This window comes from Catharus ustulatus, chromosome 10 (assembly GCF_009819885.2).
Source record: "Catharus ustulatus isolate bCatUst1 chromosome 10, bCatUst1.pri.v2, whole genome shotgun sequence".
Lineage (NCBI taxonomy): Eukaryota > Metazoa > Chordata > Aves > Passeriformes > Turdidae > Catharus > Catharus ustulatus.
Genome location: NC_046230.1, coordinates 12,870,166 through 12,898,014, shown reverse-complemented (window position 1 = coordinate 12,898,014; position 27,849 = coordinate 12,870,166). Strand labels below are relative to the sequence as shown.

Sequence of the window (27,849 nt, the reverse complement as noted above, 5' to 3'; positions counted from 1 at the left end):
GCCTAGTAATGGATGTGACTGAACAGCAGAAAATGCCACTGGGGAAGGTGGGTTTGCAGTAAAATGAATGAGAATTGAAGGAAATAACAGAAGTGCCTGTCGTGTTCAAGTCTCAAGTCCGAAGACAGGGCTGTGACAGTGGGCACCCCTGCTCTGGCACTGCCTGTCTGCCTGCCACAGCTCTCTGGAGGAGGTCAGACCTTGAAGGCTCTAAAGCTAGTTTTTCCTGAATGCATTTTATGCATGTGTGTTTTGCATAAATATGTCCATTGCCTACTCTATTGTTTTTGGCTCCAGTAGAACAGTAACATGCAAAAGCAGACAACAGTAGACATGAAAATTCTATCTACTTCCTCAGGATTCTTTCTGTCCCTCTGTGGATCTCTGGACAGGACAAGTAATGCTGACAAGGTATCTGGAAAAGCAGCCAACAGCAGTGTTCCTCTCTGACTCCCAGCTGTGCTGCAACCCTGCTGTGGAGTAGACTGGAGAGACTCTTCGCTCCCAAAGACAGACCAATAATATTTATAGAGCATTTTGTTCCTCACCACTCCTGTTTGGCACAGAGAAGCCAAACAGCCTGTAGATGAGGAAGAACTGGAGGCAGCAGCCAGAAAGCAGCAGCCAATAGGGAAAGCATGATCTCCCAGTACGGACAATGCAGCATTGCTGACAAATAAAACCTAACACGATACCTGTACCCGGCACTAAAACAGCTAATCATGAATGGACAAAGAAGAAGCAAATCTGAGCATGCATTGAAATTCTGTGGAACACCATAATGAAATTATTCTTCCAGGATCCAATTCCACTTGTGAAAGCAGTCAGACCCCATTTTCAAACAAGGACTATAACATTTCCTTGAGCATGAAAATCCATTCTTATTCTTCTTTTTATTTTTTATTTTTTTAAAATCAAAGATTGAATAGCCCATATATTTTACCCAAAACCAGGGTTAAGCCGTTGAGCAATTATTTTCATTAGCAGATGATGTCATGTCATCAGTAGGTATTTGTTGAGCATCAACAAAGTGAATAGTTTACAAAAGCTGGACTTCTTAGTTTAAAAGAAAGTGTAGAACTGAGGCCTTTTCTTTTTTCTCCCACAGCATTGGCAATACTTTCAAACGTCTGTTTAATCCATTCTGTCAGCAGTCTCATGAGCTGATGCCTCTGCTTCGGGTTTGTGTTGATTCTTTGGCCAAGCCTTAAAGCTTCATGGTTTTTGATACAGAACTGAAAGAAAAGCTTTGATGCTTGTGAATGTTGACTGCATGAAGTAAATACTGTGAGGCGGGTTTAAATGTCCTCATCTTTTATTAAGCCTTCCAATCACATGAAACTGAAGGTAAAGAAAAGTCACATGAAAAGGAAATGATATCCTATAAAGTGGAAATATTCTTAATGTTTCTAATCCTCATATCTCACATCCAGAGTCTGTTTTCACACCATGGGAATGGTTAGCCTGATGCTCATACCTCACTATTTCTAAAAAATAAAATAATTCTGTGGCAGTCAGTCTGTAGATGTGAGGATACACACTCACCTTTTATTGCAAAAAGGTAGAGGTTGCAAAGGGTGAATATTTAGTTTATCGAGTGGGAATGGAAAACACTCATACTTAAAGGATAAATCAAGAGGTCAGAATTAGGTTTGGAAACTTGGTATTTTATGAAATCTCAGTGTTTCTCAGCATCACAAGAGGTGTATTTTGGACACATGGTTTGCATGTGGAAATCACTGTCAAAAGAATTCAACTGAAAGGAGATTCAAAGTGGGAGAGAGTATTTGGAGAGGAAGAAGATTATTATGACATACAATGACAAATGTGTTTTAAAAAAACCCTCATGAGAAACTTTACGCTTCACAATTTGTTATGTTCTGTCTGCTGGGCTCCAATAAACACCTGGCATAAACTCTGAAGCAAGGACAGCATCAACAAACAGCAAAAATCATCATCATGAACAAATCTTGGCTAACTTCTCTGGCAAGTACAAGGCTAACAGAGAAGTCCTAATTTTCCTGATAGGGAGTAAAAGATAGAAACAATTAAAGATTGTCAGCCTTTGTAAAGAAGTAGCTAAGAAGAAGGAAAAATAGGACATGTTTAAAAAAAAGTGGGCACAGATTTAACCCTAACAGTAGGAAAGATCTTGATGTGCCCCCTGGGGTTTGAGATGATGATAGTGACAACTGTTGTGCCTTCCCAAGTGCAAGGAATAGAAATGATATTTTAAATACCTTTTAAAAAATTTCTGTACTTTAATTTTTATTTACCTTCTTTTTCTTCAGCTGAAAAGTAAGGGGATATTAAGAGGAGTGAAGTAAAAAAAATAATTTCCTCATACATCACTCTCGCTTTGCTTTGGGGTGCATAGGAGAAAATGATGGTTTTCTTGTGATGGACCATTTCTTTTCCTCTGTGTCTCTCAGAAAGCTGAAATTTTATTTAACTAACATTCTCTGCAGCTGATGGTTCTGCTCTGACACATCTTTCTATTTCCACAGGCCTTTCCCAACAGTCCAAGGGGTTAATAGAAATCTATTAAATGCCTTTAAAATACATTTCACATGTTGTTGTGGCTGTTTCCTGGTGTGAATCTCTTATTATTTTACTGAGCCTTTTAGACATCAGCTGCTCCCCTTGCACTGAGCATTTGTAATCCCTCTGATTTGCCTGTGTCCCTGGCACAGCAGTTACATTACTGAACCTTGGGGTTTTGTCTTGTTTTATACATGACTTACAAATTCCAAAAGTTAAATATTGCAGCTGGACCAAAATGGGTCTGATCTTGCTTTTGCTGGTGTCCAAGACACATTCCCTGCAGTGACAGGAGACTCAAGAAGGAAGAAGGCCGTCTGGGTTTGCAGAGCTGGTTGCTCAACAGAGGAGGATCACTAAAAAATGTTTTTCATGTTTTATTTTAATTCCATTTAAAAAAAAAAAAAATTTTTTTTTTTTTTTACCGTATTTGCTGGAGGATGGGTTTCCTTGTGGCCACAGCTGCTCTTGCTCGCCCTCTGACGGCGCGGAGCCGCGCTGTAGCCGTGCTGGATTCACACCCGAGCGGGCTCCTCCACCCCAGAGCAATCCGTGCCGCTGGCCATTCCCGTGGGAAACAACACCGGATTACATTTGCACCTGACACACATCTTAAAACATAGTCTGAAATTGTCTTTCTGGCTTACGCGTCCTGGCTCAGATAAAGCCTGGCTTTGCCTGCCCTTTTTATGCAAGGAAAACGCAAGGATTGTTTCACTCTGGTGGGTGTTCAGGAGGCAAAGTCCTAGACCGGTAGGATGAAAGGATACTTAGGATGTACAGAAGGGACAGGATGTAGCGAATTAAGGGTAAGAAAAACAATATCTATCATGTGGAATGTTCAAAGGCTTTTTCCACAGCTTCCTGGATGTCTCTATATTGCCCTGTTTCTGCGCTGAAGATATTAGACGTGATTTGATCCACAGCCCACTATAGTTTCCATACCTTCACTGTACTTGGAAAAATTAGGTTTGAAAGCTTTAAAGTTCTTTGTACTCAAGTCTCAGTTTACATATGAGGTCAAGAAGAAACCTTTGAGAGCAGAAATTGAGTGGTTTTGTTTATTTGTTAGTTTTAAATCAGGAAATTGCAGTAAAGCCATGATATTGAGAGGAAAGATAAGTAAAAGGGAAGACTGCTGAGTAACCACATAGTCAATGCACTAGTAAAGTGTCCAGGTCTGTCAGAGCACATCCCATCATAGAAAAGCCAGGTGACATTATGGTCTGAGCAGCTGAGGTACTCTGCTCCAGATGATCACGTGCACAAAAGGTTTAAGAAGCTGAGTACCTTATTGTTACCTATTTCCATTGCTTTGCTATTATTTTTTTCTAGATAATTAAGACTCCGTCTTGGTATTCCGTGTTACCATGAGAGAGAAAAAAGAAATACTAATTTCTACAGATATTTAAATCAAGCCCTTGATCTGAATTTATTATTCTGCATCATGGTAACTCCAGAAAAGCTTCTATTAACTTTGAGTGCAAGACACAGTGTACAGATGTATACATACTGTACATTTAGAGAGTAAGACTCTACTAACTAAATTCAGTGTTTCATTTATGCATCGATCCAGACACTTCAGTTATGCTCAGGAAGTCATAACATTTACTTCCCTCAATATAGCAAGGTACTGTTTTTCTTACGGAGTTAGTGTTGCATAAAGGAAGAGCTCAAGAGCAAGGGCAAAAAGCCTGTGTATTGTAATAGATCTTTATTCGTCTTTAAATTGCACTGCTAAGCTCTGCCAGTGTAAAAGGCAATATTACAGATAGGACATCCTGAGAAACAGTTATGTTAACTCAGTGCCCCCAGAAATCCTCATTCCTAGACACCTTTTTATTAGCTGATACCTCTATGCCCTGTGAAATGAATGTTGTGGCTCATTATCTGGTTCCTGAAGTATCTTTAATATATAGAAAAACACCCATATGTTGCAAATACGTGGGTTATATAAATAAGTTTGATCATAATGATGTTTCTGTTGTTACCACCTCTGTTTGCAGAACATTAAGATCTTGAGCACAAATTCAGAAGGTGTTTTGTCCTTGACCTTAGTGGGGAAAAGATCTCACCTGGACCTTTCACTCTTAGGGTATCTAAAAAATTCAGTGTGTGAGCCTAAGCTTCTGAGGCTCCTGTTAAGACCTTTCTGTGCTTTTCTGCTCCTCATGTTTTCTCTGGCTTTTGCAGAGAAGGTTCATGCACTCCTTCCCACTTTTCTGTATTAGAAAAAGATTTTCTTTGCTTGTACTTTGCTCAAGAAAAAATGGTTAATTTTCTACCAGGGCAAAGGTCAATGTTGTCTGTCTTGTCCAATATTCCCAGAAGATTTGTGCTTTCATACGCTTACTGATCCTGATTATTCAAAGCATATTTCTGGTCTAAGTGTACCAGTTTGAACAAGTTTTCCAGAGCGTATTATTGCTGAGTAGGCAAGTAGCATGTAACATTTCCTCTGTAGGTATCACACAACTTCATTGGATGCTTCTTACTTTCACTGTCACATTTTCTGGCTTTTATAATACAGAGGTAGAGTTTAAAGCAGTAATTTATTATTCCACTTGCAAGGAGCAGAGCAAAACAAAACATTTCACTAGAGCCGTGTTACTTTTAAGTTGTCTGTCTGAACCCTTTAAATGAACTATGTTTGGCATTAAGGATGCACAGGAATTACACAGCAATCCTCTAGTCCCGGCAGCCCTTAAATAGAGTTTTGTAGTGAGAATGGGAAAGAAGTGTGCCTGGATCTGTCATGGAATGGGAGGGGATTGAAAATGTCGATTAAACAAACTTTTCTGATGGCCTGGCTATGTCAGGGGGCCCAGTGATCATCTCACTACTTCCCTAATAAAAAGTAATTTTGGTCAATATTGATTCTTTTGTTGAAGTTCTGTCTTTGTGTGCAAACAAATGAACAAATGGAACAGGAAACCTGCGTGTCAGTGCATTTCACACACAAGCCCAGCGTATCTACATCTCTCTGGTGCTACTGCTTTTCCAAAAACATATGGACTGTCTTGCTCTCCAGGGCAACTCATTATCAGGAGCAAGACATGTCGAATGTGGCTTTCCAAATTCAGCTGAAGGCACTCCACTCTTTTCCACCATTTGCTTTGGTGCTTGTGTCCCTGTGACCAGGGTCACATCCCAGTAACTGTCCCTTCCTCTTCGTGCCTGAGCCATTGCTCATGTTCACTCAAAAAAACCTCAACAACAACAACAACAACAAAAACCCAAAAAAACCCCAACAACAAAAAAGAAAGAAACAGTACTTGAGCAAGTCAACCTTATTTGGGACCTCAAGGGAACACTTTCAACTTTGTGGTAATTTAGATAGCCTAGTGTGGGATAACAGTAGCAGAGAACATGTCATCTATAGCCAGTTTCAAGTCTTCGTGAGAGCAGAAGGCACATTCTCTCATTAACTTTGACTTTATAAATGAAGACTTGATTAAAAAAATATTTTGACATGTATTAGGTGATTCAATTAAAGTCTGACAGGAACATTTGCTATTCTGTGTTAGAGTAATAAAAACAGAATTTTTATTTGAAATTTCTGATAAAGATGTGAAGGTACTGTTCTGAGGTGGTTTTCTTCCCTGAAAGTCTTATTTTAGAAAACAATTACTAAAATCAAAGTCTATTTTCTTCTCCAAATCCACTGAGGTTAAATAGATTAGCATTCACTTAGTTCTCATTGTGTACCAAAGAGCTGAACACATTCTCTCTCAAACAGCGGGGGAAAAGTGAAAAAAAACACAATTTAATTACAGTGTTACTGTTAAACCCAAACTAGTTAGGAATGAATAAGTATTTCTGTTGAAATTCTCTGGGTTCAGAGATTTATAACTTGGTGATAAGATTCTCCTAGGGCAGAATCCTACTGCACAAACATAGTTTGGAAACAAAAGATAGATATTTTTCAGAAACTGAGATCTAATAACTGCTAAAACAGCAAACGAGAATCATATTAATTTTATTACAGTTTCATGATTTCAGATCCATTTTATTATCAGAGCAGGAATTTTAATTTCTCTACAGGATTTCTGTGGCACTCAGCATTGACTCAGCTGCTGGAAATTGCATTGCTCCACTGAAGTCAGTAGACCAATAGTGTTTAAGCTGCAAATTTAACACAGACTTCCAGAGGAATCCAACTCCCAGATCCTTAAGTGGCTTCTGAAAATCCCAGATGTTGTAATAAGCTACTGATGATGTGGCCTTCACATTTTGTCAAGCAAGTATCCATTCTTGAAGAATCTGCAGTGTGGGATTTCTCTGAAAGAATCTTCAGTTGTTTTCTTTTTCATTGTTTGTTTGTTTTGTTTGTTTTTTCCCCCAGGGCAGACAGGACAACCTTACCTTGTCTATCCTTGTTCCTGAGGAGACCTCCCAGCACAGGAGGGAATGGAACCTGCATTAGAGTATTTCAAGAGGAGCTCTGGCCATCCAGGAATGCTTTTTGAGGTAGAGTCTTTCTTTAGAAGCCAGATCCTGAAATAGAATTTAGACAGACAAGCACTTAAATTACAGACATTCTGAAGTAGATGGGTCACTATAAGACTTATGTATACAAATAAATTTAACATAACAGCAATACATGTGTTATTTTTAAACGATGGGTCTGCCCATTTCTCAAAACTTGAAAATGCTGGTGCAGTTTCCAAACTTTCAATTTTGAATTATGCTCCTGGAAAACCCAACACTTTCCAAAAGTGGCAGGATTATTTGTTTGAGGCATTATGGTTCTCCTTTATAGGAAAGACATTTTTCAGCACCTCCAATGCACTGTTATGCCATTTTTGCATTCCCCAGCTAAATAAATAAATAAATAAAAACCCTGGAATAACTGGAATACATTTTGGCTCTCTGGACTTGAGCTGAAGTGCAGAGAAACAAAGATTAGATCAGACTCCTATTATTTTAAGAGTTATTGACATTTTAAATAAGTAACATCAGTATGGTTCATCAGGAGCTGAGGAGCTAATTTTGGCTCCGGCAACCATGGAGTCAGCCTAAAGAAATAAGTCAAAGATTGCTCCCTTCAACATCACAGTCCCTTCTTTATCTTGATGGGCAGAAAGGGTAACCCATCACAACAAGTAATTCTACAGTCTCCTTCTCCAGGTAATTTTTGTGTAAATCTCTGCAAACTTGAAAAGCGCCCCCACTTTTGGGATCCTGGAGGAGACTGGAAACCCTGCAAAGAGCTATTAAGAGATTTGTTTCCTGCCTAGGAGGGTTGAGTGGGAGGGATGACACCCATTCCAGTGTGAGATAGACTAGAGTTGTCATTCCCTAACAAGTCTATTTAGGCTTGTCAGAAGTTGATGAGCTAATTATGGCTCATTAGACATAGAGGAGTCTATATTTAAGCTCATTTGGGGTTGGTATGGGAAAGTTAATAATATAGGTGGAAGCAGAGGGAAACTGCTAAGGCTGAAGAGAATCTCTTCCTAAACTCTGTGAGATTTCCAGATAATCCCTGAAGCAGATTGGTAAGGCAAGGTGAACTTTCATTAGAAAATTGGAAAACAATGGTGTTACTTCCTCAGTTCCTCTCTTTCCAGAATTTAAATGAGAAATAGTCTAGAATAAAATACAAATAGCATAAGGCCATCCTGAGAAAATTATGCCAATTATGTTTGGACACCCCTCAGGCTGCTGGAAAATGAGCAGTTTCTCTGAGAAACACTGTCATTTCTACAGCTCTACCAAACTACATTAAAAATCTTCCCATTCAAAATATCAATCTTTTATGTCAGAAAAGTCTGACACAAATAATGCATTTAGCATTATTGTATAACTTCAGAAATATTTCATCTTATCTGTACATACTACAGAACCAGTATTTCTGTGTTTTATTTATAAAAGGGGTTTTTCTGAGTTCGGCCTTTTATGGTCTTGTGTTTTTCACAGGGAAAAAAACGTTTTCCTTTGTAATTTCCATACCAGGCAAGTTATCTATTGAGGCAACCACATAACTATTTGATCTTGTTTTATTATCTCAGTGTTCAACACGTCTGCACTGCAAGTTTCCAATCCTTTCTGAGACCCACAACTGTTGAGTTTTTAATATCATAATTCTAAATGCTCACTAAACAGTAGAATTCAATAAGTATTATCAAACAAAGAATAAAAAGTGATCTGACAAAGCAATAGCAAGTCACACTGTTTCTGGGCTGAGTGTAGTTGCTGAAACAGGTGAATGCACTCAAGTAGTCAGGAGAAGTTCATTTAAGAGGGGCTGTGTTGATTTCTGTGCGTTCAGATTCCCTGTGCACCAAACTTGTGGTGCCCACTGCACCTCTCCAGGCTCCTCTACGTGACATCCAGAAGCTGCACACAGTTCAGTTTTACCTCATTTTACAGCATGACTTCATATGGTGTTACATCAACTGCACAAATTACAAAATCTGGAAAATTTAAAATAAGAACCTGGCCTTAATTTGCACAATATTCTTTCCCTTCCTGGGGTGTGTGAGTGGTGGCTTCTGAGTAATTTTTATTTCAAGATGAATACTTTCAAGAGATATATTTTATTATTTATTTTATTACTCAAGAGTGAAGTAACACATCCTATAAGTACAAGATATGTCTAGACATTTGTGCTTCTGCTTTCTCTTGAACACTGCACATTTAGGGATTTTTTTCTTTTTTTTGCCATTTCTGATTGTTTTGATAACTGCTATACTACTGTATTTGATGTGGATGTCCTCAAACAGACTCATTTAAACTGGTAGAAGTCTACAAGCATAAAAGACACCGTGTCAGGGCTATCAAATAATTTCTGTTGGGTTTATTTTTCTTAATGTACATGCTCTTGCTTGCAACTTTAACCCTTTAGAAAATGTATTAATTTAAAGCTATAAAAGGAAGGTTCAGAAATTTGTAGAGAATAATATTATAGAGAAGGTATATTTCATATTTTTTATGTTGTATTTTATTTCTGTTTATATTAAAAATTTATTCACATTTTCTTAAAGATAAATGAGGAAGATTTCAGTTTGAATTTGTTCACAAAATCCACCACTGTGCTGTAATATCATAGGAATTTTAATAAACATATCAAGTGAATGACTGAGTTTCCTCTGCCAGCTTTCAGGAAATGCAAAAAGAGATCAAATCCTATCACTACAACTGTGAAAATGTGCAGTTTTTTGTACTAAGCATGCTTGGTGTACATAACAAAGTATCCATACATTCAGGCTTATTTCCTGTTACTTTTTTATAAATCTGTATATCATTAATAACACTGCAAATAATGGAATAAACTAAAATAAAAATGCATACCAAAATACAGATAATTTTCTCAAATCAAGGATGTTTAGTGCTAAAGCATTCAGCAATGTATCTCAATAATGTATTTCTCACTCTTCTGACTTGTGTTATTAAATTTATATGCAAGTAAATTGACAGTGAAATTGATGGTTTCCTAATCTATTTCTGAATTTTGAGAGAAATGTTTCCTTAATTTATTATGTTGTAGATATTCTGTAATCTGGTATATGTATAAATTTTCTAATAAGGAGCTCAGTATTTTGAAGGTGTCTTATGATATGAAAAATGGCCATCTTTTGAAATTATGGGATGTATTATCACAATGCCAGACTCTAATCTGCTACCAATTTGTGTCAGCTTTCTGCATTCAAAAAGGACTCAAATCCTCTCTAAAAGTAGGAATCAGCTGAAGGTTTGTCTTGGCTTCATGAGCCCACTGCAATTAGGCAGCATGCGAATGTGTGCCATATGCATTTATTGCTCTTCTAAGCATGTGTTACTTTGATGTGTTAGGTTAGAAATCTAACTCTTTTTCTTGGGCAGCCTTCCTCCTGGGTCTTTATACTGCTTAGCAGTTGAGTCCAGACTTTGAAACACAGCCTAATTTAGAGGCGGATGCTGCAGCTGCTGCTGTCATTTCAGCTGATTTTTTTCCCCTTTGATGTCAGCTTAGAGTCTCGGTGGCTGCATCGGTCCCGCAGCCGTGATTCGCGAATGGGCACCGCAGCATTTTAAAGGTCTCTTCGCCTCTAAATCTAATTTGGGGAGCTCGAGTCTTTCACAATGTACTGTTGGTTTAGTGAAATGCTGAGTTCTCTGAGTATGTCCTTCCTGATCTAGAGGAAACAGACATTGCTTGGAGTTATGTTTAATACCTGATTAAATGCTGATGATACAAGAGGGATTTTTTTTTTTTTTTGGCAGAAGGAGGATGGGATGCATTGCCCATTCTGCCCCGTCCTCTGCATTAGTAGCTCTACATTCCAAGATTAATTTTTCCTCTGGAAGTTGCTCTCTCCCTTTTCAAGACATTATATTAATTGTATTTGTCCCCTTCTCAATAATTTATTTCTGTAATGATAGTATGTGCAAAGATATTCCACTCAATTCCTCTTCTTGGACCATCCTTGCCTTTCCTTTCTGCTCTCTCTTTCTGTGGCTGACATGAACTCAAGGAGTGCAGGAGCTTTGATCCTTTCTGATGCCTTTGCAGAACAATTTCTCTCAGTGAGGTTCCCTTGCTCAGGCCAAGCCCTGCCTTCAGATGCGCATGCATTTTCCCATTGATTCCAATGAGCCTCACAGCCTTCTGAGGCTCCTCTTTGGCTTTTAATCTTCACCTTAAAAGATATAGACAGATAGTAGTTGTCTAACCCTTTTTAATAACTGAGGTCCTGGGCTCCTTTACTGTTTTGGCTGCTTTTTCTGTATTGAAATGGTGCTCCATATCATGCCCCAAAAGGATAGCAAAGCCTTATCCAGAAATGCTCATTTAGACATTCATTTTATGATCTATTCCCTGATTTTACTTCTACTGTCGCTACTTTTCGCTATGAAAATTACATTTTCTCAAAGATGAAGTATAGTAGTCTTTTCTGTACTTTCCCTGGTATTACTATATTTTGTCAAAACAACATTTTGGGTAGACTATTTTTCTGCATGTTTTTTTATTCTTGCAATAATGGGAGTGCTATTTTTTCAGGTTTGATACTATCAGCAAATATATAAGACACAATGGGCTAGAGTGAAGGAATTTTGAAGGACATTTAAAATTTAGTAAAATGAAAGAATTGAATGCTTGAATTCTGAATTTTCAAGGATTGTTAATGAGACTACAAAGTGAGCAAAGGCAATAAAAATCAAAATGATTGCGAATAAGTGTAATTTTTGGAGAAGTAAATTTACTCATTTGAATCTACTCAGTTTTTACAGAAGTGAATTTACTCAGTATTGGTATTGATAGTTCAGGCAGCATCCTTAGGTTGCTGACTCTTTCTGTTTTTAATGTGGGTTTGACAGTAGAGCAGAGGATTGGAAACGTTTTCTTTGTAGTGACAGAAGCTCCTTGCTGCTCAGTCTGTTAAAGAGAGAACCATGTAGAAGTCAAGATATTCTCAATCAAAACTTTAAAAAAGATGTTTCAAAACTTGAGAAATGAAACAAAAAGTCTTCACTGATGCTCAAAAGCCAGTTTGGTCTGATTCAAAAAGAAATTTTACCTTCATAATCAGAAGGCTGTTTGCACAAATGTTTGAGCAAAGAAGGACTCTATGATTCTTCTTCAAGAGCAACTGTATTATTAATTCCAATACAGTATCACAATGATGAAAAACTGAGTAGCTGATAGGTACTGTAATAATGACAAATGTGATATTGGAGGTCTGGAGGTATTGTGAGTGTGATGGTAGATAAAACTTTCTGTTTCAAGATCTGCTGCAACAAGACAGGTGAGGAATAAGACCATGTGCTGAGATTGCTCAAGTTTCTTTTGTTACACTTTTCTTCAAAACAGCTGGGTTTTTTTAAGGAATTCTGTTTTCATAAAAGACACCACAAGGAGGGAGGAAGGATCTGGCACAGGGTGAGCTCTGTGAATTCAGAGATGTTTCAAATGGTGTTCTCCTTGACAGGCTCACTTGAGAAGGGGATAAAGTTATATCACACTGCAGTAACACCCAAATCACAGTTGTGTGAGCCAGCAAAGTGTGAAAGCTGAAGCCTTGGCTCTGTGCAGACCCACAAAACTTGGTAGGCAACAGTGGCCTTATTTGCAGGGTGTCAGGTGCTGGGGGATATGTCCAGTGCTGGTTGTGTCACTGAGTAACCAAAAGGCAAAGAGAATGTTCAGAGCAGAAAATCATCCTTGCAATAGGGATGTTAGCTCCAGCAAAACTAAACAATAAACAACCACTGATGCATGACAAGGAAAATTTATTAGAAAAATGATAATAGGATTGTGTTTCTTGAGAATCTGCTGTTTCATTGAGAATGAAATGCCTTAAAATAAATCTGATTTCAACATTTTTAGAGTCTAAGTACTTCTGGTTTAAAAATAAGCATAGTGATTAAATATACATATAATGAGTAGTAGTCAAGACAAAGTATACTGCTGGGAAAAAATCCAAATGTTCATAGTCTGAAATCCTATATGAAATGAAATTACTATGTTCTATTCTGCTGCATTCTCAGGCAAAATTGTCTGTATTTTGTGAAATTGGAACATAAAAACCATCAGCAATTGGCTTCAGCAAGGTGTGCAATAATTTCCATTCTTGATGACGTCCCAGGAGTTACCCAGAGCCTTGAGAGATCAGCCCTAACGAGAAAGCATACGACCTTACCATATCAGGGCTTCACAACAGTCAAAATCTAGCTTGACCTTCAACAGTAAACCAGGTCCCTCAGGCTAAATCCTAACAAGTCTTGCCTTCAAACCAAGGCAAAAGGCCAAAAATGCTTATCCAGGGAGCAGCAATAGAGTTGGAAAATGAGAGGTTCTTTTTTGTTTGGCAAACATCATAGTTTGACCTCTGTGTTCTCGCTGTGCCAAGCCATCTAATCTCCAGGAGGCAGTCCTTTTTAATCTGCCAAGTGCCAAGCTGGCTCCGCTCCTGTCAAGACCAGTATGCAGTGCCAGGCATGTGGATTAAGGTTTAGATGTGCAAGATGACAAACCTCTCTCCTTAATCAGGATTTCAGTGAGTCACAACCCACGGTGTGATGCTCCAAGACCCTCAGGATGTGAATTGGACTTGCTGAGCACCAGGGCAGCAGGTTTTCAGTTTTTAAAGCTGGGTGTGTGGAAGGATGCAGGGTCCATATGGTCCATACAACAAAAGCAATGAAAGGATGTATAACTAATGCTACCATAGGCCAACAGTAAGTAAAAAATAAGAAAAAAATATTTTAATAACAGGAAATTACAATTTTTTTTTGCATTCTGTTTTTTGTTAGCTTTGATTGTTTTTTTTTAGACAAAGTCAGATTTTGAAGAACTGTTAGATAATATAAAAATGATTAAAAAGTGATTTTAGAAAGGTTGCACTAAGAAAGAAAGATTTTTTTTCAGTCAGAGATTCTTCAATCAAAAATTCTTAAAAACCAGCAAATTCATTGTAATAAATTAAAAAGGATCTTTTCTAGCCACTAATGGCAGAAAAATTACCTGGAGCTTATTACAGACAGACACTGCTACTTTCTGAACAGTCTGTCTTTTCCTCTGGACCTTTTTTTCTCCCTTGTATTGAGGTAGCTATTTAAATTTTCTATTTCATTAGGAAAAGTGGGTTTTCCCATGTCTTAGCTGAAAAATAAGCAAATGAATAAACCTAACTATTAACCCATGGAGGAAGAAAATAAATGGCAGCATTTTGTATTATACAATACACTCAGGAACATATTGTGACTCTCAGGGTTGATACTGTGCAGGGCTGGGAGATGGACTTGGTGATCCTTATGGGTCCCTTCTGACTCAGAATATTCTGTGATTCCATGATTGCTAACATAACATTTATTCTTTTGAAAAAAACCTAAATTAAAATGTGTGTGCATTTTACAATTAAGGCAATTAAGGTATATAGGTTTTTTCCTCAATATTATTCTCTCTTGAGAGATATCATTAACCTGTTGGGACAGAATAAAAGCATATCTCTTTGTGAAGAATTAAAGGTTTGCTTTGTCTTTACAGTGGTTGGAAAGAGCCATCAAGTGTCTATTACTCATTTGCCTTCTTTTACTTTTTACTAAGGTTGCCTTCAGTGTGGTTAATAAACAGCAAGATCATCAGTCACTTCAAAGTGCTTTCACATTCCATAGTTTGTTTTTTCTGCAGTGAGCAAATGGAAAGATGATCTGGTAGAAATCAGTTACATTATGACTCATCTTTTATGTGACCTCCTTGAGAGGCCTTTGGGTAGCACATGGGCTTTCCATACAATTCTATGTAATAGTTGGCTAACAAAATATTCCTTCCCACACCATTCCCTCAGCAATGCTGAAAAGTCATTAAGGGCTTTGTGTAAAGAAGGCTTAAAACCCAGAAAAGTAAAATTTCCTCTGATCAATGTTTTCTTTTTCATTTGTGTTACAGGTTATTTTGCATCTAGACTGGCATCTTCATGAGGAATAATTGAACTAACTTCAGATATGGTCTTGATATCATGAAGACTTTGCTTTCTACTGTCAACCAAAAAAAGTCTGGACTACAAAATTAAGACCAGACATCTAAAAGGTATGATATTTCTTCCTCCTTGCTGTTACACATCATATCTGCTTTCACTGACCCCAAAACTACATAACTGTTGTTTTTCACTGGTGACAATTTGCTATCTCTTAAGACTTTCACATTTTGGGTTGCTATCAAAAGAAGCAAGCCCAGGAAAAGAAGCCAAAGTGTCTTGATCCTAGTAGGCAGAATTGCCAATATATCCCCATGTTCTTAAGACAACACTCTTCGATTTACTTTGGTCAATGAACATAGATTTGTCTTCTTGAAAAGTATAAAAGTACACCCAGGCTCTCTCACAAGGAGGAAAAAATATTTTTTTCTCCCAGACTCACAAGATGCTGGATTTTCTTGAGAGTACAGACATTTCCTTGTCATTCTGACAAGATGCTATGTCCAACACTGCTTGTGTATCCCCTTCTGTTCCCACCTCTTCCCTGAAGCACTAGTGGTGGTCTTGCTGCATGTTTCACAGATGTTTCTTCCACTCAACTCCTCAGTTGTTTTTCAAATGGCTTCTTACAGCAAATGATTCCATGTGTGTATGCTCCTTCCTTTCTGCTGACACCTTTTCTTTCTATAAAAACAATCTGCTGCTGCCTTTCAGATCTAGAGAGACACCATCCCATACCACAGATGCTGTTTTTTTTAGACTCTGGCATTGGTACACATGGTCAGCAGGCAATATCTCCCTCCTGTCTGTTCCTCATGACTAACAATGTTGATGTTTTTTTCTTTCAATCTTATTTCCCTCTGTTACCCTTACACACTGCATTTTTTTTCCTTTTCCTGTTACTCTGCTTTCTTTGTACTAGTGGCCCATATGGGATCTCTTCATCTCTCACTAGAGCTTGGAGGAAGAAAACCTCACACACTGTTTTAGCCCCAGTAACTACAGGCAACATGTATGCCAACTTTTTCTTGTGCTCAGGAACTAAAAAAAAAATCAGCTTTATATTTTCTTTATACACACACACAAGCAAAATTAAATTCACTTTCTAAAGCTGCTCACAGTATTGGTTACTGGTTCTAAAGAGGCATGCAGAGATCAGACGCTACCATTGAGTTGATTGCCTTTTTAGTTTGCATGTGATAAAAGTTGAGCTGAGATTGTCTAGTCATTTCCATTCTGAAAGGTGTTCTCATTTGCTTACAATAATCTTTGCAATCAAAATTTTTCATATCAAGTCATGACTGACCAAAAGGGGACTGTGATCCAGCTTGCTTCAGCAATTTCTTGATGTAAACAGAGATGAAAACCCCCCACAATTGCTTCCTCCTTACATTATTTGGGACCAAATTTATTTGAAATTGCTCCAGTAAACTGAAGAAATAGGCACAGTATTTTACTAAATAAACTCAAGGTTTTGCCAAAAAATTGTTGAACTAGCATGTATTGCAGGATACATCACTGTCCACTTTTGTGCATGTATGTACACTACACACACATATGCATATCTCAAAGATGTTTTATGCATATGGCAGCATTCACCTGGATAGTTCCTTTTCTATTTTAACTACCTTTTATCTTTTATATGCAACAATACTTTAATGTTTCCTTCCAAAAAGTAGTGTAGCATACAGACAGCACATTTATAGGATCGGTACTGGAAAATACAATGCTCTTTCATTCTTCAAAAGAATTAAAGCAGGTTATCCACTTAGTTTGTCTTTATTTTCCTAAAAATGCTAGGTATGTTCTGTGGGAAAATTGACATGATCTTTACTTCACTTGAAGTGGATTTGGGTGTAGAAATAGATCAGTGATGGTCTATGACAATCATATCTGTAAATGTAGGACAATTTTTGTTCTTTTCAGATATATGTATCTCCACAGAGATGCATGTACACTGCCAACAACATCAACAAATTTGCATTCTCCACCCTCCTATTCTCTCTCCAGGAACATTTGGTTGACCATATTTTCACAACAAAAGCGTTCTTTGACAATATTAAAGTTATTTTTATAATGTGAAGAAAGGAAACAGTATTGTATGATTTTCCTAAGTCACATAAGGCAACGAGTCAGTGATAGGTACAGACTGTATTTGAACTTGTATTCTGCACTTCCAGCTCTGTGGACCAAGCTGTATGACCTGGTAACATTAACACAGAGTGTCTTCACTTTGTGCTGCAGTATTATTTAGGATTTTTAGATTATTTATTATTATTTAGGATTATTTACATCTTCCTTTGCCTAGAATCCCTTCGAAGTATTCAAACCAACAGCATAAAAATTTGGGATTTGAAAGATGAACATTTCTATTCTAAAACTGCTTAGACTAAAAGTGTGTGATTTTCTCAGTTTCGTTGTGCACATAAAGAGATATAGCACTACTTATTTATCATTTCTTCAACCACCATTATCTCTGATTCTGATTGCTTTTAGGAGCCTCTTCAAGAAATCACTTATGAAAAGCTCTGTAGACATGTCATACAACAAGCAGTCTCATCTGGCAAGAGACCAGTAGTAAAACATTGTCCAACTTAAGGTTACTTGTAAAACCTTGGCTGATTTCTCCAGGATTTCCCTTGAGGTGATGAGCACAATGAGCCAGGTGGGAGAAGCAGAAGAAGGGAATAACAATAGCAATGAAAATAGACACAGTTTAAGCAAAGTAAACAAAAAATAGCAATGAAAAGAAGCAGGGGCTGAGTAAAATGAATGGAACTGACAGAGTAGAAGCAGGGGCTGAGTAAAATGAACGGAACTGACAGAGTATTACTTGCCTAGCCAAAGATATTTGCATCAATATATAAAATATGTAAATGAATCTATGAGTCGTAGGCAAACATTTGCAGCTGTGGAGGATGTTAAAATTTGTGTTTTATTCGATGGGAAGAGAGAACAATGTGCAGAGAATAAAAACAATTGAGTTTCAAGAAGTGCTTTGGCAGCATTCAAACACTGGCAGTTATCATCATAAGAAGATAGAGAAAAAACAGTTTGGCTTTTTATTTTTTTTCCCCCAGATTTAGTTGGTTCTTTTTACAGTGAGATCTGTTGTTATACAAATGCATATTTTTCTACTAGCATCTTTCAAATCAAAAATGATGTTTCACAACATATGTAGATTTGTGTTTTTATGGGTAATATAGTTTCCCTAATAACCTTTCCAAGTGAAAGATTCAGCCTGATTCAGAGAAAGAGACTATTTTTTGTAAATTTGATTAGACACCTAAACTCATCAGTCCGTCTCTGAGCCATGTACCTGATTATGCAAAGGTATGTGCAATACATTATGCGAAAGCTGTTTAGCTGGGATTGTATCGTGGCTGTAACCAAAGTGGGTTTAGAGATAATGAGCTTGCATCCCCGAATACTTAGGATCGCAGTCTACTCTCTAAACTGATGATGCAGCAGCTGCATAATGCAACAATGTAATTTATTCATGTAATATGTACAATATTGCTGTAATAAAAAGCCCATTGGCGGTTCCTCTAATTCTCTGTATGAGCACCCTGTTATTAGTAGCTGTGTAAGTCAGTATTTCAGCATTTTCAAATTCTGGCTATTTATAAATTTCAAGCTACAATATTTTAAAAAGAGAGCAAAAACCCCAAATGACCTGAACAGTTTTATATGGTGTGAATTGTGAGTCTGCTCACATTGAACTGAAACCTGCAGCTTTTTTGATCAATGTAATCAGTAAACATAGCAGAAAAAAAAAAATCCCCTAAGCATGTCAAAGTGACCCCAGTTACTGAACTTTTTATTTTTTCTACAGATGCATACCATGATGTATATGAAAAGAAGTTAAAATGGAACAAGGAAGAAAAACAAGTATTTTGGGTTTTCATGAGAAAACTGTCCCTGATCTTGCCATCTTTTTCATTCGATGGTGAGTGTTGTTTATCATAAGAGTGTTTATACTGAATGTAGGTTTCTTTGAAGTAAATTTTAGTAGGAATCTATTAAGTTCCAACAAGAGCCTACATGTAAAGATAGTGAAGAAGAGCATTGCAACAGACTGCTTGGAAATTAATCTGCCAGTTTAACCCAGTAACCGACATGCATACTAAAACACGGATGTGAATTGAAAATAAAATAACCACGCTTGACAGATATAATAGTTTAAGTGATTTCAAATTAACCACATCCCACTGACCGCAAGTGAAAAATGTGTTCATTCTCCCGCAATGAAACATGCTCTAGGGACTCATTATACAGAGCGGAGTAAGTAAAACCAGAGTGGAGTAATTGATGCTGAGGAGGAAGGAAGAGTGACAGCTATTTAATGATTCTCAAACTTATACATAAAGATATCACAAGCACTTAATATATTATTTTTCTCTTTCCAATCTAGAAATATTATAGAGCTAAATCCATATTGTGCAGTAATTGCAACACTTGATATAGCTGTTAGGAATAATGAATCATGACAAAGATGCACCAGGCAGTAGATGAAAAGAGTGAATAACAAACAACCTTGTGCCAACATGTGTGCATGAGTTACGGCTGCTCTGTTTCAGAACAGGTGAGATGAAATCAGGGCATATCTATCGTACTAACTCTGCCTGAAGTTGCTTTCAAATTGCAAGAATTTCTTAAACAGTTTGAGCATCATGAAATCCAAATTGACATGATTTGCTCCCTTTTATTCACGTACACTGAGGTCTTTATTTGTTGACAATCTGCAGAATAGAAGATATACATGAACCAGTGATCCTTTTCACTGGGTAGAGGAAAAGTCACATATTCTCTATCAACTTTATGCTCTATGGCCATTTTGGTTTAACTCTAATGTTCTGTATCTCTGAGTAACACCTAACAGGCAGCATGATGCTCACAACCCCCAGGTTATGAACAGCTGAGAAGTAGCTACACACTCATCTGGCAGTTAGTGTTCATCAATAGTTCTGCTGTGGCTGCTGGCACTAAAAGGTGAAGCATCTTCTGCTACAAAGCCAACAGAAGCAAACACATAAAAATCTCCATCCAGAAGTCCCTCACAACCTGAATTACTCTATGATTTTAGGGATAGAACATTTTTGTTATATCTTACTTTGCTACCCACAGGTCACAAACTATCAAACTTCATTAATGGGCCATTGCCACTTGCTAACTCTGCCCTTTTCACTTATGCACCTTGGCTATGTGCTGTACAAGGCAATCTCTTCAGCAAACAGTGTTTACAAAGATGGTGAATAGGTGGTATCTTACATCTGATCACAGAAAGAGTAGGAGTGGTGTGGGAACCATTAAGAAAGGTTTTAACAGTATGCACAGAAATTGTCCTAACTGATCCTTAGAAGAGGAATAAGAAAGCATTTTTACTGTGGGTTTGTGGTGTGCCTGGCTGTGACACTCATGTGCAGTGTGTTGAGGCATCCTGGCTTTAGAAAGATAATTTTTTGTGATTGGAACTGGATGAGAATGTGGGGATCTGTCTGTGTTACTGCACTGTCAGGAATGTAGAAAGGCACTCACTCATAAGGGCTGGGCTTCTGGGTTTTCCTACAACAACTAAATGCTACTCATATCTCCAGAGTTGAGTGCAGGTTGCCAGCTGAGATCCACTTTTGACAAGAGATGCCCTCTTCCTTTCCTGGTGCCTGAATTGAGTGACCCTTGAGGGTTTAAAGAACTATCTGAAAAGGACAATTGCCAAAAAAATGTTTACCAAGTGCAGCAGGACACAGATTCCAACTGATTGAGGCCTTGATTTTTCCATTGCCTGAATATCATACAATACTTGCTTGTTGTTGTTTCCTTACCCAAACATAGCATCACCATAATGGTATTCCCACTCTCCATCAAGTTTAGCATTTATTCCAAGACTGATTCAGTGGGAATAGCGCCAGTCATTTTAGGCATTGTCTATTTTGGGATATAAGCAAGTGGAATGCTTTTTATAATGGGGAGTTTATACCTTCTCTAACTTATGAGTTGCCTAGATGCATTAAACTGCCACTGTAAAAGGACCAAATCTCCTGTTGATACTTGGTTTCCCTCCCATGTTCCTAATCAGCAAAGGCAAGATAGGAATGTTCTGTTTGTTGTGATGTGTTCCTGCAACTTGGAGATCTTTCACAGGAGTGCTTATGAGACCTGGGCATATGTGTGCTTCTGTGAGCGGAGTGCTACCATGTGGGAGACTGATCCTTCATCGAGGGAAAACTAAAAACCCAAATCAAAATAAGAATAAAAAGAAAGAAAAGTGTGCATGTGGGAACAGTTCCAGTCCCCAGAACAGACTAAACTTACAGTGAATGATGGTCTCTTTACCATCTCCTGGTTATGGTGTTCTGCAAGTTTCTTGCCTTAAATCTCTTTTATGATTTATCAAGGGGAAAAACAAACATGTTTTAGGCATATGTCCAATGGCGAAGGACTTATACTGATGTATGGATATTAATTTTGTGCCAAAGTCACTTCCCTAAAAGTCACAAAGACAGGACAGTATTTTTTATCTTTAGAAGTCGCAATTATTATTTTTTTATTAGAGAAAATTGCAGTCATAAACCAACAAAATAATTAAACAGAATGCAAATAATCCTCCTAAGTATCATTTAATGCAGGTTGAAAAATGTGGTGCAAGTTGGTAGAAAGATTACACTGAAGGTAAAAATAGGCATGACTGCTCAGCAAGTTAGGGTTTTCACAAAAGTAACTTCAAAAGAGTCAAGTAGAAGCAAAATGGGAGGAAACTGAGTTCTAGTAATTGTCTCTACTTAAAACCTCAGTACCAGGGGTCAGGTTTTGGTCTCTCAGTCTCAAACCTTGCTTAGCAGTCTTTTGCAGAAGAAATCAGAAATGATGAAATGAAACCACAATTAATGGATTGTGTAGCCCTTACCAGTATTCCTGTCCGTGGATGCAGCCCTCTCGTGCATATTTTCAGCCCTTTCATAAAGTCTCTTCGTTCAGCAATTATTATCCAGCCACATGTCTGGCTGGGGAAGGGAGTTCAGAACACAGATGCTGCACCTGCCAGAGGGGTTATGGGCAAAATTCTTCATTATACACTAAGGAGATTCTTATCTTCTCTACATTGACCCATTCTGAGCAGCACTACAGAAGACCCAATGCATTTGGATGTGAATGCAACACTGCAAACAAATCAGTCCATTATAACAGAATATTATAGAAGCACCATCTGTGCCTGTGTTTGCAGGTAGAACAAATTCAATTTTCGAACTTAAAAAACCCCCACCACCCCATAAACCTCAAAAAAACCTCCTCCTTAGTTAGGATTCAGACTCTGCTCCTGTTCCCTCTCCTTATTTGCCCATTCCACCAGTGCTGCACACCTTTAGGCCAAACATGAGTTGTGGTAGGCTGTCATGCGGTTCGGATATTATAGATGAAATCCTTCCAGAAGCAGCATCTGGCTCGATTTGTAAGCTCTGCAGTCATTTGTAGTGATGGGGTTACATGTGCCCTAGGCTTTGTCAGATGGTTTGGCTGCTTTTCTCCAGGTTTTTTTTTTTTTAAATTGTTATTAGTTGTTGATGGTGAGGAATGAATACTCTGCCATATATGCTTAACTCACCGGCAATTTGCCTGTTTAAGTAAAAAGACGCCTCATTTATAATTAAAGCATTTTGAAACCTGACCACTAGCATGTCTTAGATGTGTTGATATTAGTTATAAAACTATTTATTTTTCTCCAGTGGTTTATTTCTGAGAAAGCTGTTACCTGGTTGCCTAAAAGTTAGTGGCAGGAGTGACTTTCTTGGCTATCTTATTGTTCCATACCTGTAATACAGGGAAATATCTAGAGGACTGTAGAGATGATCAACATATCCCCAAGCACTTTTTTCTATTGTGTTCATTTTGTCACCACATTCAGTCCTGGAAGTAAATAAGGTAAACTCCCAAATAGGATTTAATGTGATAGTCCAAACGTCTAATTAATATGTTCCCTTTTTACTTTGGCATCTCAGTGTTATAAAGGGCCTTACCTACCTTGTTGAAAGCTTAATTTAGACAATTTTTATACCTCAGTGTGGTATCAGGTACCATACCACAATGTGTTAGTTGTCCAAATAGCTTACAGCTGCTTTTATTAAGCATAAAAATCAAAATGCAGGATACAATATGAAGTTTGTGAAGCATGATAAAAACAATGGTTTCTAGGAATCTGTTACAAATATTATTTTCAAGGTTTAGAGGCAATCAGAGGAAAAGGATTCAAGGACTGTGGGACTAATGCAGCTGTGTGGAAAAGAGGACAGCAAGATTCAAATATTTACTGGTACCCAGAGAAATAATCCCATACTGGACACCCTTGCTTATATACCCTTCCTCAGATTCTAGCCTAAATCAATCAATCTTTAGATCAATCTCTTCAGATTGATCTATTCTTTACTGCATCTTTTTCCCTCTCTTGTGCTAATTTTGGTCTCTGAATATATATCATTCACATATGAATTAAATAAATATTGAGCAAACAAGAATGCTGATAATTACATACTTCTGCTTTCTTCTGTCATGATGTCAGGTGACAAGACTATAATGAAAATTCATTGATGTACAGCACAAAGTGAAGAGCATCAACATAAAGTGAAACTTTGATGAATAAACCCTTTCTGTCTGCATGATCTTTGTTCACAGAGCTATTTATTTTTGAATACTCGTGAAAGAACAAATTAAAACAATTCGAACTTGATTGCTGAATCAAGAAAATGGTTAAAGTCATCCTTTTTACTGCATACAATTCAGCCATATGCATTGAAAATTTGTGCTGAATTTTTGTAATGAGTGTGTTACCGATTGTTTTGAAAAACATTATCTCTTGTAACCAGCATGTTCAACTGAAATCTTAATTCGTGTCATTCAACTGCTGCAACTTATTTTTCCAGAGTTTTTTCTAGCATATGGATTTAAACTCTATGTATAAGTTTTCACAATCATTCAAGGTCAAATTAATCTTTGAAGTAAAACAATTTTTCAGTTTCATTGAAAATTTGCTAGATCTTAAATGTGATCTATTATGAAACCTAAAGTTTTGATAATTTTCTCATCATCAGCACTGATCTAAAAGTATAAGTCTTTTTTTAAAGTCCCCATCTCTGAACACTTTGGCCCTACATTTTCTTTTGAAATATTTTATTTAATGCACACAGTGTCATTGCATCCTGGTGTCTTTTATTCTCTCCCTGGCTGAAGAATTTTCAGGTTAGCTGAACTTAAAATCAAACTTGCACCGTACCATGACACTGATTTCTCTTATTTTGTCTGGCTTGGCATCTCACATCAGTTCTGTAGGTTAGGAAAAGAGATACATAACAAGATTTAAAGATTTTTAAACAAGATTTGCTTTGACCAGTTGTATGAATTTCTGCAGTGATGGCTTTGGAACACTTCTAGTTAATCTGTTTTGATTTCAGTACTTTGATAAATAGTGTCAAAACTCTTTTTTCTCTTACTTCATCTGAATTTGTGCACCAAAAATGATCTCAAATGATAAGATCTCTTGAACAGATAAGCCCAGTCCTTCCAATCTAGGAATACAAAACTTTTTTGCCTTTTAAGGTTCGATTTTTCTAAAATTAGAATGGTCTCAAGTTGTGGTCTGGAGCTGCCTAGATATTCACTGCCCATGAGTATCCATGTAGCTTGTTCACATAACCAAAACAGTTATTTTTGCCTTCATAAATAGAACTCATAAAAATATCTGTTTGTGAAGTCAGGCCTTTTTATAAGTGAATTAATGAGTTATTCTCATCAAGTAATAATTTACTGCAGATAGGCGGATTGGAAGGGAGATAGCTCTGGAGTGGGTAAAGAAATGACAGCAGAAGGTTCTGCTATGTAGTTTTAACTTTCCAGAACACTGCCAAGATGGATGGCCAGGAAAATGGGAGAGAAAGAAAGAGGGGACTGAAGGCAGAGAAAAGCTAATGAGAACCAGCATTAAAGAAACAGCAGTACCCTGGTGTCAGTGAGCGAACACTTTGAAGCTCCACTGAGAACAGCCACCTGTAAAACTCCCAGCAGGGATAGACCCAGGGAGATGGGTTATTGGGCTGTTATCACTGAGCATTAAAGTCCCACAGGACAACTCTGCTCTTGCTCATATCCTTGTACCCCCTGGGCTCATTTCAGCTAACTTGTGGTATATGATTAACAACAGAGAAACAGGACAGAAAGAGTCCAATATTTAAACAGAAATCTTACCCTTTATTTTGCTATAAGTTAGTAGTTCATAAATGGATGTCTTTGACTTTTCTGCAACTTGTTCCATGTGGAAAAGAATAATGGCTGAACAGAATTTTCTTTTTTATATGAAGAAAATGATCAGGAAAGTTGAACATAATGATTTCATGCCGTGACTATAATGCAAACACATACTTAACCATCATTGTCTCCTCTTCATATAATAACTGAAAACATCTGTATTGTGCACTGAAACATTATACGCTGCATTACAATTAGAAATGTGCTGAAGTGTTGGATTGGGTGTTTATTTATGGGCCATGAAAAGTAAGATTTTCTGCGCTTCTCATGTACAGCTAAATAGCCATAGGTAGAGTTCTGAAAATTTTGGAACCCAGCAGTCACTGTGGGAATGACTTCATTATTCACCGAAGGAGGTTTTTCCAGCTGAGCTGAGTTGCTGACAAACAATAATAAACATTACTGAAAGTTGGAAACAAGAACTCAGGCATGTTGATTCTGACTGTAAAAAATGCTCACAGGGCGTGGAGGGCAAGGCGCTCTCAAAATGACAAGGTACTACAATAGAGGGATCCCGTTAGAGCTGTGCACATACATTTTCTCTATTGACACAGAAGTGTTCTGACAGGCTCAGCAAGCAAGCAGCTTCTGCTAGCTGCCTAGCCTTTACCTGTTGCCACAAGTAGTCTAGAAACAGAAATGTATTTTTAATGGGCACACAAATGTTTCAACGATGAAATACACTCTGGTGGGGACATAGCAAATGTCTTCTTGGTGTAGCTTCTGAGAGCTTTTGTAGAATAAAATGTATTACTATGTCTTTTGCTGAAACACTTGACAGTTCATGACCATAGCACAAAATATTATTTGAGATTAATTATATAATATTTGCTTTGTCTGCCTGATATTTTACTAGTATTTGAAACAAAGTGATTGCTTTAAAGAGCTCACTCCACAGTTAATGTTGAAAATAGCTACTAAGTTTCTTCCAACCTGAGCTCAATAAGGTTTTCTCTGGAGCTTTGTTTTTTCTCTGTCCGCTGACTCTGGCTCAAAGTCTAAAACCAAGAAAGTGTAAAGTCCTGGCCTGTGCTCATGATGGTGATGTTCACAAAGAAGGACACAAAGAGTTTATGGAGCCAGTTTCTCACTGAGCAGCAGAATGAGGAAAACCTATGCCAGCTGGGGATTTAGGCTGTGATTGTTATGTGATCCTTGGAAACATACTTACAAGGAAGAATGAATTTTACCAATTGATGCCTGAACTAAATGTAATTTAATATTTTCTTTATCGTGGCTGAAGCAATTTGGATGGCTTACATTTTCTCTGGCCATTGAATATATCAGTTATTTTCTGTCTCAGGTTTGAGTGCCTTTGGCTCTGCCAGAAATTGTTGGTTGACTTTCAAAGTGGATCCAGATTTCTCTCAGAGAGGTCAACAGATACGCAGGATTTCTGGAAGTGCCCCAATTAAACATGCATCATTTGCACTGATTTTCCACATGATTATCTCAAATAGCCATGGAAAGGCACAGTTATCAATCAGGACACTGAAGGATTCAGGTCTGTACCATAGAGAAAGCTGAAGACAGGAAAAGAAAGCTCATTTTTCTTTTCTCTTCCAGTGCTTACTGGGATCATAGTTACGATGTCAAACCAAGTGTAGCTGTGAAGTAAGGCTGATTCTGTCTTTCTTTACAGTGAGAAACCAAAGGGGTTTGAGCGTGTAATGCTGGATTTTTTTGAACACATGATAGAGGAAATGAATTTTTAAACCAGAGGAATTCAGATCAGCTGTCTGAAGTGAAACTAACAGACTGAAAACAGTTGTTTGCCCTGCCGCAATGTCTTTGCAGGTTGGATCCTTTTCTCTAACCTAGCTCTCACTCCAAAAATTCTTGATGGCTTCAGGAGACAGAATAAACCTAGAGAAGGTGCAGGTCCTCTATGGTCAGTCTGTATATCAGATTCCTTCCTGAGGCCTTGTGGTGTGGATCTGTGTGGGATCCCAGTCTCTCATCTGCCTGTTGTCTCCTGCCAGGATGACACGTTCCCAGCTGTGAGCACTCACTACTTTAGTGAATTCACCTCTTCTTCACTTGCACACGGATCACTCTTTTATTATAATGAATTTTCCCTGTTCTGTTGCCTAAGAGAAAGCTGAAAAGATGTGATGATCCAGAGCAGTAAACACATCTGAAACTGGATGGCCAACGTGTGGTCATCTTTCATTAGCTGTGCTCTGATCTCAGTGTTGATGGCTGCTTTGTACCAGAAGAGGTGGCCAGGAGCATTTTTGTTCCCAAAATACGTTGCTCATATTTGTTATTACTTACTTACCTGTAAAGGAAAAAGTAAGCCAGAAGCAGAGTCTTAGCAGCTGAAGACCTGAAGGGACCTTCCTTCTCTATTCTGGACAGTCTGGAAAACAAATCACAGGCTGAAGTGCAGATTTGCATGATTGTAATATCAATGCCTCACTAACAGTGCAGCTCTAGAGCTTCAGGAGACTCATAGTGCTAATAAATCAGCTTTAACTGGCTCATATTCCATCCAGACATACCATGGTTGTTCTCTGAAAGCCACTCTGTAGTAGATACAGGGGTGATGGAAACTTCTTCTCTGGTTGTTTAAAATATTCAGAGGGAGTTTTGTGGAAAAGTGAGAAGATGA

At 37.7% G+C, this 27,849-nt stretch overlaps 1 long non-coding RNA gene across 1 annotated transcript in view; it reads left to right on the top strand.

Moving 5' to 3' along the window:
• The first annotated feature begins 6,892 nt into the window (after window positions 1-6,892).
• LOC117001031 overlaps window positions 6,893-27,849 on the top strand; it is a 146,862-nt gene continuing 125,905 nt past the window's right edge. Inside the window, exons 1-3 of the long non-coding RNA XR_004418900.1 lie at window positions 6,893-7,011; window positions 14,915-15,055; window positions 18,778-18,891. This is a non-coding gene — a long non-coding RNA (uncharacterized LOC117001031). The remainder of the gene's footprint in view (window positions 7,012-14,914; window positions 15,056-18,777; window positions 18,892-27,849) is intronic.